Source organism: Onychomys torridus, chromosome 9 (assembly GCF_903995425.1).
Source record: "Onychomys torridus chromosome 9, mOncTor1.1, whole genome shotgun sequence".
Lineage (NCBI taxonomy): Eukaryota > Metazoa > Chordata > Mammalia > Rodentia > Cricetidae > Onychomys > Onychomys torridus.
The window spans coordinates 67,196,198-67,210,390 of NC_050451.1; the positions used below are offsets into that span (position 1 = coordinate 67,196,198).

The following is a 14,193-nucleotide window of genomic DNA, read 5'->3' on the forward strand; positions in this document are numbered from 1 at the left end:
CTAACAAAATCTTGACTTTTCAACTGCTTCCACCCCAGATCCAGATGTCTGCTGGCCTGCCAGTGACCTTCACACAGAATGACAAAGCCTTTTCTCCTCAGGCCTCCTTCTGTCCCTGACACACTCAACCTTTTGCCACCACAGTCTCTGATGTCACTGCCTAATTGCCTAAATCTTTTGAATCTCTCTTACAAGAGACCCAAATCACACCCTACGCAAACTCTGAAGTCTCGGGTACTTGGGTGCGAAGTGTAAGGATATTATAAATAGACAGGCTAGCCAAGATGAAATAGTTTACGAACACAAGAAGATGAAGCAACTGGGGAGAAAATGATTACAACTTATTATAAACATGTATGAAAATACCAAAGAATAACAAATGGGGGAATCGTCCCAGAGGTAGAGGCACACAGATCTCTGAGTCCAAAGTCAGCCTGCTCTACGGAGTGAGTTCCAGGACAACCAGGACTACACAGAGAAACCCTGTCTCAATAAACAAACAAACAAATACATAAATAAAACAAAACAAAAATAAAAAAGAAATGGGAGGCATCAGACACACACAATAGACAAATGACAGACAGACAGACAGACAGACAGACAGAATACAGACCACAGATAATAGGCACAGACAAAAGATACAGGGAGACATGTAGAGTCTTCAAATTTGGGCTCATTTATGGTCTAAACTGCTTTAAGAGGGAGAAATTTTTTTTTTTAAATTCTTTAAAGCAACATGGATACATAATATCACAAACCTGCGTTTGTCTGTGGTGAGAATTAGCCACATACTTTCTGATTCACTCCGTAAGACACATGTGTAATCCTGGCTTGCAGTGGGTCGATGCTGTCCAACATGTGTTTCACAGAACTCAGGTTTCATAAAATGTTCCCACTTGCTGTACCTCAAAGGGTTCCTTTATCCAAAGAACTTGGGAAGCAGCGAGATAAAGAAAGTAAAGAAGTCTGTTTACAGTATGACGTTTCTGTGTGTAGTAAGCAAAGAAAGGAGATTTCATCAATGCAAGCCTGGGTATGGAAACAGATAAACACCCAGCTCATCTTCAGGATGCTGACAGGAGCTCTGAGTTCGGGAGAACTGGGTCTGGGTCAGAAGGAATGCAGAGCCAAGCAGTCTTGATCAAAGTTGAAGTTTGTTGCTACCACACATTTTGGCTCTGGGCCTGGACAGTGATTGGATAAGAACTTGCTATCACAGTCATCTGTTTCCAGTAAGATGATAGCTCCTGTTCCCAGGCTGTAGAATGACTTTTAAAAAGTGTGTGTGTGTGTGTGTGTGTGTGTGTGTGTGTGTGTGTGTGTGTGTGTTGTATACATACGTGAGCAGGTGCTCATGGCCATATAGGTATCAAGGAGGGTATTGGGTGTGCTGTTCTGTGATTCTTTCTCTCACTGAACCTGGAGCTAACTAGGCTACATCCTTCCTCCAACTCCCACAACATTGGGGTTGGAGGCTGTTTAGGCCAAGCCTGACTTTCATTTTTTATGTGGGTGTGGAGATTTGAACTCGGGTCCTCAGGCTTGGGCAGCCTTTCCCAAGTCCATATAGTATTACTTTTTAGACCCTTTACTCCAGCGCCAGCACGGAGTATAGCTCCAAGGGTCAGGAGTGGCGTGTGGTGTTTCTAGCATGTGTTTGTGCCTCCTTCAAGGCATCTGAGAGGAGAGGCATTGGACAAACACACTCCGAGGTATATTGAAATGGCAGGGGAACATGTGATGCTTGGCATGACATAAAGGTGGGTGAAGTCATATCCTAAAATATGTTAATGATATTTGAAGGGTCAATTGAGACTCTTCATTAAAGTTTTTTAATGTGTTAAACTGTCAGTTTTTTAATATTATATTTTGTTATTAGAATTATTCACATGTATTAATTATGCAAGTTAAGGGATTCAATGTATTTCTGTAACTGCACACATGGTAGGTTGGTGTCCATCCACACGTCTTCTGCTCTCCACTCTGCCCCCAACCCCTGTTGTCTTTCCCAGTCCCTGGAAGTCTCTCTGTTTCCTTCTGTCCCCTGCCCCCTAACTTGTGCCCCCTAACTTGTGCCCCCTCTAGTGACTACTGGTCTGCTCTTTACAATAGGTAAATGTGCCCTATTGGTCTTTATACACGAATCAGAACATGGCATGTTTATTCTTCTATGACCTATTTCATTTAGCATAATTATCTTCATTTCCATGCATGTTGTTGCAAATAAGAGGATTTTATTCTTCTTTCTTTTCTTTTTATTGTTGTTGCTAGTATGAAGGGTATGTGGGGGAGGGGTGTGACTGTATATGTGCCATGATGCAACTGTGGGGGTCAGAGGACAAAGCATTGGTTCTCCATGTCCCGGGGTTCTGGGAATTGAACTCAGGTCATCATCAGGCTTGTGCAGCAAAAGCTTGGGCTTTTAATGGCTGTGCTGTCTTGCTGGCTTGGATTTCCTACTTTTATGGCTGAGTACTATTTCATTGTATAACTACATCAATGTTTTCTTTACCCATCCATCCATGGATGTGCATTTAGGCCAACTCTGTACTTTGACTGTTGTGAACAGTGCTGTAATAGGCATGGAAATGCAAGAATCCTGGTGTAAACACAATGTCTCCTTTGGTCATAGCAAGGAATATAATTACTGGGCCATACCGTAGCTCTGATAAACATACAGTAGCTCTGGTTTTTACCAAACTGTTTGTTTATTTAGCTATTGACAATTTTTTTTTTTTTTTTTTTTTTTTTTTTTTTTTTTTTTTTGCCAGAGCTGAGGACCGAACCCAGCTAAATCCCCAACCCCAACTATTGACATTTTTTAAGACAGGGAATTTCTGGGTAGCCCTAGGTGATCAGGCTGGCTCCAAACTTACAAAGAATGATCACTTTTCCTGCACTCCTGAGTACTGGGTTACAGATGTGAACCACTGTGCTTGGCCAAATTGTCTTTTCAGTTAGTTAAATTCATGTTGTTATTTAGACAAAGATCATAAGACGTGTAAGTGTGACTCATTCTGGAGCTGGGCTACAAAGTGCCTACAAGCCCAAAACATGAGGGCATCTGCCACAAGACACTGTCTAAGGAGACAACACAGCAGGTACGTACCATTGTCACGCTTAGCCATGCATGCCAGGGTGCAGCTTTTCCCTTGGACCAGACACAACACACACTCTGGTGTGGCAGTGTGGCTGGCTGCTAAGTGCCAGGAGTCTGGTGGAAAAGTTAAAGTACAGATCCGAGGTCCTTTCTCCATCTTCCTTTGCACACACTGCTGACCTTCAGTGTGTGAGTGTGTGTGTGTGTGTGCATGTGTGTGCTGTTGTGTAGGGGGTGGGGGCAGCAGCTATATGTAAATCACGAGGTAAGTGTGAAAGCAAAACCTAGCAGGCTAAGGTTGGCAGGGAAAGGGGAGAGAGGGCCAGCCTGAGTTTCCTACAGCCTCTTTGAGCCACACACAAGCTCTGGACCACTTTCCTGTCAATGTTTTGTTATGAGGCATAAATTAAACTATTTGTTTAAGCTCTCATTCATTAGGCCTCAGGTCACTCGCAGCGGGAGTGCAGTACTTTGTCTTGATTAGGGAAGGGCAAGCCTTGAAATAATACATGAAAATCACATGTCTGAACACTGCTGAGAAAGCATAGACTGAACTTCCCAGAGAGCAATTTTCCCTGAGCCCTAACAAGCCTGTTGGGGTGTGTCCTAGTTTACACCGCCCTTCTGCAAAAGCAACTTGGGAAGGAAAGGATTTGTTTCATCTAACAGGATATAGGCTAGCATCAAGGGAAGCCAGAACAGAACTGGTGCTTGAAGCAGAAACCATGGAGGAACACACATGACGGGCTTGCTCCTGCTGAATTTCTTAGCTACCTTTCTTATACCCCTGTCCAGGCCCACAAGCGGGCAATGTCATTCCTATATCCATTAAAAATCAAGAGAAAAAACTCACAGAGATGCCCACAGGCCTTCTAACAGAGTCAGTTCTTCGCCTGATGTCCCCTTTCCCCGGGTATGTCAGGTTGACCACTAAGGATAACAATGATGGGAACACCTGCAGGAAGAAATTTCTGATATAAGAGCTGTGTTCAAAAGCAGAGCTTTCATAGTTGGAGAAGGCCCGTTATAGAAACAGCTTATATATATATTCAAATAGTGATAGTTTTGTTGTCGTTGTTTTGTTTTTGAGACAGGGTCTTATGCAGTCCAGGCTAGCCCTTGACTTCCCATGTAACTCCCCAAGAATTAGAAGCTTATCCTGCCTCCACATCTTCCAAATTGAGATTATAGGTATGGACCACCACGCTCAGTTCATATAGGAATTAAACTCAGAGCTTCATGCTTGCTAGGCAGGCACTTTACCAACTGAATCACATGCCCTGCCCCCTCAAATCTTAATCTGAAATGTCAAACTCTGATATTCAAGTTTCTTTCCTGACTGAAATCCCATTGTGCACATGTCAGGCAAGTCAGACTAGGAAATCCATAAAAAAAAAAAAAAAAAAAAAAAAAAAAAAAAGACAGAAGGTTCTTAGCTTTCCTTAACATCGAGTAAGCTCAGCTCTGTCCCCCTCCCACCAAGTGTGCCACACTTAAGGCCCTCCCCCCTGTTTGTAATGCAACAGTGCAGCCCTTGGGTTTCTCAGAAGCTCCATGCATCAGCTGCTCTGGAGGTCCTGGGGTTCCAGGAAGTCGGTGACTACCAAGTGTGAGAGGCTGGTACCTGAGGGAGAAGGAGATTTGATGGCAAGGGTACATAAGATCGTCCTGGAGGATTGCTCCAAGTATTTGCAGAGATCTTTGCAGGGAGCTTAAGGGAGAGCTGGATGGGGCAAAAGTCCATGTGTCTGAAGGAACCTGGGTAAATGCTGTTGACATCAGCCTGTCTCTACTGCACACTGGCCCTCTCCTTACAGACTGGAGAAGCAATTAGCGCACGGGAGTTTGAAGTCCTTTCCTGCAGTGTCCCCCAGGAAGGAAGGGCTCTACAGAGCTGATGGCTAAAGCCAGCTGTGTGAGAAGGTGATAGGATTAAGGAAGTCACTTTCTGCCTTCTTGTGGCTTTGCTTCTGCAGAAAGAGGCATGGCAGAGTGTGCCACCTTAAGTAACACTTTCAAAAACACATTTTTTGAGAATTTATACATACATATGTATATTTGATCATATTGATGCCCTACTGCTCTCTCTAACTCTTCTCAGATCCTTCCACTTCTCTCTCTCTCTCTCTCTCTCTCTCTCTCTCTCTCTCTCTCTCTCTCTCTCTTCCTCCTCCCTCCTCCCCCGCCATGGTCTACTGATTCCGGTTTGTGCTCCCCATGCACTCATGGGTGTAGAGCCTTCCCCTGGAGCATGGTGGACTTACCAGGGGCAATACCTTAAAGGAAAATGAGCCTTCCCTCCCCCAGAAGCCACCAATGGTCAACAGCTCCGGAGCTGGGGATGGGGACTTAGGAGCTCCTCTGCACTCCATGCTGGAACGTTGACTAGCTTGATCGGGTAACACTTTGGATTCTTGAGTTTTAGGAGAGTAAAGAGAGTGGTACTGAGAAATTGACTGCTCAGAGCAGGCCACAGGCTTTAAGAAAAGGAGAATTCCCAACTGTTGAGCCCTTGTGTTCTTCAGTCAAGGTCAGTAGGATGGGAAAGCAGTTAAAGACATCCGAAAGAAACCAGGGAAGCGTCTGCTTGACTGGGATAACACCCTGCCATTTCTTCTTATAAACTATAGCATGACAAGAGGCAATCCGCCAGACCTAGACTCATCAGAACAGACTTATTGGGGAAATAAAAATAGAAATCTAAAACCTAAATGGGAGCAAAATTGAGTTTGCTAGATTTATCCCCCCCTCAAACCCTTCCCTAACACGTACTTACACGTATTTGTGTGCACACATTCACCAAGCATTTCTCAACCCGCCCAGTAATAGAGCCTCTTAAAAAGGAGTGGAGGGGGTAAATGGGGGGAGGACAAAGGGCTTTAGAGAGTAGCCTGGCAGTTCTAGCATCGTGGCCCTCCCTAGTCATCTGAATGTGGGTAAGTCACTCTAGCTTCCATTTTTAGTTTCTGTACATATAAAACACTCCATAGCCGATCTCGTAAACCAACTTTGATCAACAGCTATGATCTGTGAATGCGCTGGCTAGTTTTGTGTCGACTTGACACAAGCTAGAGTCTTCTGAAAGGAAGGAACTGGAGTTACAGGGGATTGTGAGCCATCTTGTGGGTGCTGGGACTCAAATTCCCGGTCCTCTGCAAGAACAACAGTCTCAACCACTGAGCCGCCATCTCTCCATCATCTGTTGAACATTTCCCCTTCTCTGTACTACAGATTTGGTCCACATGTTACTCCCTTCTCTTTCTGTGATCACAGCAGGTAGAAGATGGACCCTCAACTGCTCCACACAGCAGAATATCTAGGCAGCACTGGTTAAACTGCTTCCTGTGGGTCTAGGGGATTACCTCAGTGCTGGAGCACCTGCCCTGTATGGGATATACCAGCACACCCAGAATAAAATAATGTTGTGGGAATTTGTTCCGCCAAAGGCTTTGGGGGTTCAAACCTTAGGGTGTGGCTTTCTGTCTGCATGTATGAATCCTTAAGAAAGTTTCTCATTCATTTCTTTTGGAAAGCATACACAGCCCAGAAATAAAGTCCTGGACACTGAGTGTGAAGGAGCAGCCCAAGGCAATCCCTCCTCCTCTTGAAGGCAGGTGAAGCTTCAGCCACAGAGGGTGTGGGTGTCTACACCAGATGAACAAAGAGTAAGGATCCTGATGATCTCACTCCTGCGGGGAGCACAGACTGGCTGACAGAGAAGCAGAAACTGCTGCTAAATGTGTTTCATTTCTCTAAAATATGTGGGGACAAGAAAAGGAATCTCCAGAAATCTTTATAAGAAAGAAAATGCAATATTTAAAAGCAAAAGTCAGTGGGTGAGCTAGTGAGCATTTCCATGCTTGAAAGTAAAGACATTCATCATTTACTTATGTCTTTAATTTTGAAAGGAAGTCTCACACTGTAGCCTGTAGCTTGGACTTGTTTCCAACTCACAGAGATCCTCCTGCCGTGGGCTCCTGCTTGCTAGGATTACAGCCAAGAACCACTTCATCTGCCCTCACTGTGTGTGTTTAAAAGGCACCACCAAAATTCATGGTGAGGTTGAGGATAAGGATGGTCACAAGATCCATGACTTCAGTAGCACAACCACCACTTTGCTAAACAAGTGTAATTCCTAACTACATCCTAAATTTTTATCCTTATACCCACAAATGAGTATAGGTCTCACCTCTCCTCAAAGAAATGTCTCTTTGCAACAGTGGGGGACCTTTACAGAAAACCACAATGGATCAAGCTACAAAGAACAAGTATTGTACCCAGCCACAGTGATACATCTACAACACAACCTCTTGTATTCAAGGCTCAGGGAACATAGTAGAGAGGTGGTGGGAAGAGTCTAAGACCCAGAGGAATAGGACATCTGCTGTGAAATTGCATCTCATAGAAATAGCTGGGAAGCTACGTCAATTGCTATGACAAAATACCACGACCAAGGTCACTCATGAGAGAAAGCATTTAATTGAAACTTCTAGTTTCATCACCACGGCAGGGAGCAGGCAGGCAGGCATGGTGCTTGGAGAAGTAGCTGAGAGCTCACATCTGAACCAAAAGTTACAGGCCAAGAAAAAGAGGTATTGGGCCTGGACTTTGTTTGTTTGCTGGGATTAAAGGCGTGCACCACCACTGCCTGGCTTGGGCCTGGACTTTTTAAACCTCAAAGCCCACCTCCACTAATATATGTCCTCCAACAAGATCACACCTACTCCAACAAGGCCATACTTCCTAATTCTTCCCAAACAATTCCACCAACTGTTTTTTGTTTAGTTTTTGAGACAGGCTCTTTCTATGTAGCCCTGGTTGTCCTAGAACTCCACTACGTAGATCAACCTGGCCTTGAACTCATAGAGATCTGCTTGCCTCTGTCTCCTAAGTGATGGGATTAAAGGAATGTGCCACTATGCCCAGCATTCTCATTAACTGGGGACTAAACATTCAAACATATGAGTCTATGTTTGAATTATCATTCAAACCACCACCCAGATGAAGTCTCATTAATATGGCTGCCAAAACAACACCTGAACAAGGACACCACCAATAGACATGTTAACACGGGGAGAGGAAACCCCATGGGTCCCTAACCCTAACCTATACAAACTAACCCTCCACAAAGAACTACAGGCAGCTAAAGAATGCTGAGAATGGGAAAATAGTCTCCCCAAGGAAGAGCTTCTCAGTTGGCTATCCAATAGCAGATGGTCATCCCTGAATCATATATACATACATACAAGAAAGATTATAGAGACTGAGAAGGTATTTATGTATTTAGGGATAACACATACACACACACACACACACACACACACACACACACACACACACATGCACACACCCCAATAAAGAAAAAACAGTCATGATGATTTGAGGGGGGGGGATACATAGGAGGACTTGGAGGGAGGGAAGGAAAAGGAGAAATGATGAATGATATTTCTATTTCAAAAAAACAAAATTAAAGAAGGTAATAAGAGCACAACAGTGCAAAAGCAATTGAAAATGAGAGCCACATCGCAATACCAATGACAAATCTGAGAGAGAGGGGAAGTGGTCCTCTACTGACTGAGCTAGCCCAGCACCTAGAGAAGAGTGTTTCTTTCTGAGAAAATGCATGCAGCAGACATCAGCCTGAAAAGAGGCCCCAGATGGGGGAGAGAGGGCATAAACAACTGCATCCCAAAACTTTAGAGCTGTGAGCTAGAGCAGCAGACTTTTGGGGAAGAGGAGGTAGGAGGACCGGAAATTTAAGGTCATCCTTGGCTGTGTAGTGAGTTTGAGGCCATTCTGGAATATTTGAGACCCTGTATGAAAAGCAAAATAAACAAAAATGTACAATTGTAGAAACTTTGTTTTACAATAATCCCCATATTTAAAAAATGCTAAGTTTTTCAGCCAGAATTTTCATCATTAAATGAGTGAAAGTAAGATATAAAATCATGGAATTATGTATGTATTTTTATACCAATACTCTTCTATTCCCCACAAAGAATCTGTGAGTTGGGTGTTGTGGTGCATGCCTATAATCCTAGCGTTTGGGAGGTGGAGGCAGGAGATCAGAAGTTCAAGGACAGCTTGCACTATAGTGTGTCCTATCTTACACACACACACACAAAAAAAAAAAAAAAAGAAAAGAAAAAACAATCAGCAAATTAAAAAATCTATGGTCTCACTTAAATGAACAAATTTATAATAGTGAATGGGTATTGTTCTTTGGAAAGCTGACCCCAACCTTGTCTGTGAAATTTCTCCAGGTTGCTAATAAGCCTTCCCATATCAGACTTAATTCTTAAGTGGTAATGGTGATCCAAGAGCTCCACTGTATTGGAAAGTCATGGGGAGGCTCTTTTGTCGCTTGCCAGTCACAGAACTTTGGAAATCAAACCTGTCTTAAACATCAGTACCATTGTTTTAGGCGTCTCATGTTTCAAAACCAAAGTAGTAGAATCCAGTACTGATAAAGCTGTCCCTGCACTTATAGCTAGGAATGGGTCCTGTACAGCAACCCTACCTCTGTTCAATAGATGCCCAAGGGCTGATAAGATGGCTCAGCAGGCTGGGCGGTGGTGGCACACACCTTTAATCCCAACACTCGGGAGGCAGATCCAGGTGGATCTCTGTGAGTTCGAGGCCAGCCTGGGCTACCAAGTGAGTTCCAGGACAGGCGCAAAGCTACACAGAGAAACCCTGTCTCGAAAAACCAAGCCACTTAAGTTTAATCCCTGGGACTCACATGGTAGAGAAAACCAACAGCTACAAGTTGTCTTCTGACTCCACACATGCACCAGGGTGCATTTGCACACACACACACACACACACACACACACTAATAATAATAATAACAATAATAAAAACAGTAACTTTAGAGGTGTTCAGGGGCTTCTGGTCTTCCACTGCACCTTTGTCTCATGCTGTCCTGCATAAGGAGCCAAGGACATCCTTGGGAGGATCTCTCTCTGCATGGCCAGGTGGTAGACAGTGTCAACTCACTTCTCCATGAGATGGTAAGAACTTGAGACTTTCTTGTAGAAAGAAAACATCTCACTAAGAATGACTTGTATACCATAGTCTCTGAGGATCCATCCTCACTCTGTCTCCCTGTCTGCCTCTTCGTAGCCTTGTGGCAGGTGTGTCTAGAGGGTCTTCTTGAAGGTACTATGGAGGATGGAGCTAGCAGTATAAAGGTTCACTGTGGACTGGACTCCAAATGTCAAAGGAAGTTCGTGGGATTGATGGGGAGCTCTCCCCTGGATAGGCATCTCTGATAGTCTCTTCTGTGAGTGAGGACTCCAAGGCCTATCCTTAGAAGGGTTAGCTTTGGATAGCTGGGCTGGACCCCACAACAAGGTCTTGCTTAGTCCTGAGCTGAGGCTCCCAGAGCAGTGCAGGAAGACCATGGCCAAGGCTCCCAGAGCAGTGCAGGAGGACCATGGCCAAGGCTCCCAGAGCAGTGCAGGAGGACCATGGCCAAGGCTCCCAGAGCAGTGCAGGAGGACCATGGCCAAGGCTCCCAGAGCAGTGCAGGAGGACCATGGCCAAGGCTCCCAGAGCAGTGCAGGAGGACCATGACCAAGGCTCCCAGAGAAGTGCAGGAGGACTCCAAAGCTGAGCTGGGCTGAGTGACCTAGGAGTTGGAGGCTGTCTGCTGGGCATATTTCTTGCAGCTGAGTAGCCTTTCCTGCAGAGAATCCTCATTTCTGCCACTCAGCGCAGCAGTTCTAGGTACTCAAGCAGTCAGTCATGGCACAGCATCATCAAATGGACCCCAAACTCCAGAGAGAGCTAGAGAGGAAGAAAGAGTAACCCTGAGTCCTAATGTCTATATTCTGTCTGTTTGTTAGGGACAGGACCTCCTGGGGCACCTGTTGGCCTTGAAATTCCTATATAGATGATGATGACCTTGACCTTCTGATCTTCCTGTCTCTACCTCCAGAGTGACAGGTCTGCATCACCACACCAGCCTTTATGTGGTACTGGGGACCAAATCTAGAGCTTGGTGCATGCTGGACAAGCACACTACCAACTCAGCTACATTCCCAGACCCATTTCTGTGTCCTGTGAGAGTTGGAAGGCCCGATGTATTCAAAATAAAACCCGATCACCCTCTGCAAGAATGAAAAGCAGTAAAGACTTCTCACAAATGGCACTGAAGTGCGATCCGTTTGAATACACTAATAACACACTCAGAGACATCGATCCTGTGTCAGCCTCACATTAAGGAAAGCAGTTAAAGCGCTTCCTCCTGGGGTCATTTTCCCAAGATGGAGCCCTGATTCGCATTCTTGGCTTTTGTCTCCCCATCCTTCCATTGTCCCCGTGTGCCTACTGTATGGGTCTGAATTTGTGTCTGCCTGGAGGCTGTCTTGTGTGTCTGTCCCCATGTCAATGTCTGTTCTTGTGTGTCTGTCATGTGTGTCCCCAACAAAGGGCTTTGTTCTCTCTTTTATTGAACAGCACAGAATGCACCACATCAGGAAGGAATGAGGGATATTTTAAAGAAGTCTTTAATGGAGTTGTTTGTTTTTTTCAAAGGGAGGAAGTCACTGGCTCCAACCGACCCAGAAAACAAACAAACACACCATCAAGTAATACTGGCATGCTGCTTTCAGTGTTTATGATGGATATTCATTTTATAAGGCCACTTCCAGCCTATTTTCTGTTTCCAGCAGATGGTTATCATAGCACACAAGCACCCATGCATTACTCTAGGTCAAGGATATGGAAGAGCACGTGACTTAAGATGCTAGCTATGCATAGCTTAGGTTGTAAAAGTTGATTACACAGACAATCCAAAGCAGGTAAGTTGGTTGTTCCATTATTCTCTTAAAGGTAGGTGAAACAAACAGTTGAGGATAGCAGTCTTGGGTGTATTAACAATTCTGGCTGTGAGGTCCAGCAAGTTTGTCTCTTAGAATGTAAGAGATTTTTTTTTTTTTTAAATCATAATGCATCTCTCTCCACAACCACCCACAAGAGCGTGGCCTGTCCTGTGTTTGTTCTGACAATCCCTCCCAAGTCCAATATCAACATAGTGCCTCAATATTGGTTATTCTATTTGCAAAGTACCACAAAATCAGCATTGAATCCAAGTGGCCCTCAGCCAAACTCTGTGAAAACTGATTAGTCTTATTTTTTTTCCTCAGGGGCGTTAGAACTGAAGGATCTAGTTACATTTGAGGGCACCTTGTTCAAAGAATAATGTATGTGAAAGGCCTTTCAGACTTACTTTCTATGTACACTCAAGGAATTATCTTCATGATGCCAAATATTCATGGATGTATGAAAACATTCTTTACTAAATTCGTTTTAGACTAAATGTTGACTCTCACGTGACCTCTAATAGTAACCAACAGGAACAAAGTTTAACAGACATTTCAAGAATTATCTGACTTGCCATCTCTTCTTCCTTCCTTCCTTCCTTCCTTCCTTCCTTCCTTCCTTCCTTCCTTCCTTCCTTCCTTCCTTTCTTCCTTTCTCTTTCTCTCTTTCTCTCTCCCCCTCCCTCCCTCCTTCCTTCCCCCCTCTCTTTCTTCCTCTTTTTCTTTCTGAGACAGGCTCTGGCTATGTAGCCTGGTGCCTCAATCTCATGGTCCTTCTTCAGTGTCCTGGATGCTCAGATTACATGTGCATTTTGAAGATTGGACCTAAATACCTTAAGTCTGGCTCTGCATGCCTCTTCAGCCCCATCTCTATCAATTCTTCTCACTGATTGTGGATTATTTGGGGTAAGTCTTCTTCAAACCTCTTCAGTGTCTCTCTCACTGGATATTTGCAATGCTTTCTTCTCTGTAGAGTCCCAGACTATGAACACTTTGAATGCAGATACTAGATTTTAATCTGTAGTCAAGTGCTGAAGAATTCAATCTATTAGCCAGTTTGAGATTCAATGACAAGTGCAGAGGGGCAAGGCTGGAACAGGTAAAGAGCTGGGATGAAGAGCAGCAGCATGTGTCTGAGGTGTGATGCTCTGAGTACAGTTGATTTATATTAGCAATAGCAAAGGGATGCTGAGAGGAAGGATACTCTCTGCTGCTGATGCAAGAGGAGGACACTTTAGAGTAGACTCATGTGTACAAGACCATCCTCCAAGTCTAACAGCTGCCATCTTTAGGAGTATTGGTGGTTGAGCCTGCTTGCTCAAGATCGTCATAGCTGGGCTTGTTGACTATTAACATTACCTCTTGGAAGGAGGGTGCAGTGCTGTGGATATTGCTCTGTATGCTGTGAATGTGTTGCTCTGATTGATTAATAAATAAAGTGTTGATTGGCCAGTAGCCAGGCAGGAAGCACAGGTGGGAAGAGAGAGGAGAATTCTGGGAACAGGAAGGTTGAGTCAGGAGTCACCAGCCAGACAAAGAGGAAGCAAGATGTGAAGGCAGAACTGGGAAAACGTACCAAGCCACATGGCTAAACATAAATAAGAATTATGGGTTAATTTAAGTGTAAGATCTAGCTAGCAAGAAGCTTCAGCCATTAGGCCAAACAGTTTTAATTAATATAAACATCTGTGTGTTTATTTGGGGGCCCAGGCAGGATAGGAGAAAACTCCAGCTATAGGGCAGGGATCATCATCAGACTCTTAACCTGATCATTCATCTGCTCCTCTCTACCAGTCGTATGCAATTATTTCCTAATTTTGGGTGGACACCTCTGGGAAGGGCTACAGGATACAAGTAGGGAAGGATTAGGACAGGGGACTCCATCTACAAAGCCATGGAAGAGTCATCATCCATGCTACGTGGAGACTATTTTCCAGTCTTTTGTCAATGGTGAGGGGCAGCATACTCTCTTCTTTAACTGCTTCTCAGCTGAGATTAGGATGTTATTCTCAGGACCCAATCTCACTGACCCAGCCTGAAGAGATAGGGATCGATTACATTGGCTGTACTGGTTTACATAAGTTTTCAGTAACTCCAAGGGTAGCTGGTTCTGCAGGACTACCTAGGGCTGGTGTGTTGCAAGCAGGTTGAAGGCTGAACTTGATTCCTGCATGGTATCTGTCAGTCTAGTGGAAATCTGCTGGGACAGATGGATACTAGGAACAGATGATCAAGTTAAAGAGCTTCGGGAAATCTTTATCTTGG

General features: G+C 44.4%; 1 long non-coding RNA gene across 1 annotated transcript; it reads right to left on the reverse strand.

The window, feature by feature from the left end:
* Positions 1–3,946: 3,946 nt before the first annotated feature.
* LOC118591355 lies at positions 3,947–13,335 on the reverse strand. Its single transcript, XR_004945919.1, has 3 exons — positions 12,762–13,335; positions 10,009–10,891; positions 3,947–4,055 (listed from the first exon to the last, which is right to left on the reverse strand). It is a non-coding gene; the product is annotated as an uncharacterized LOC118591355 (long non-coding RNA).
* Positions 13,336–14,193: the final 858 nt, after the last annotated feature.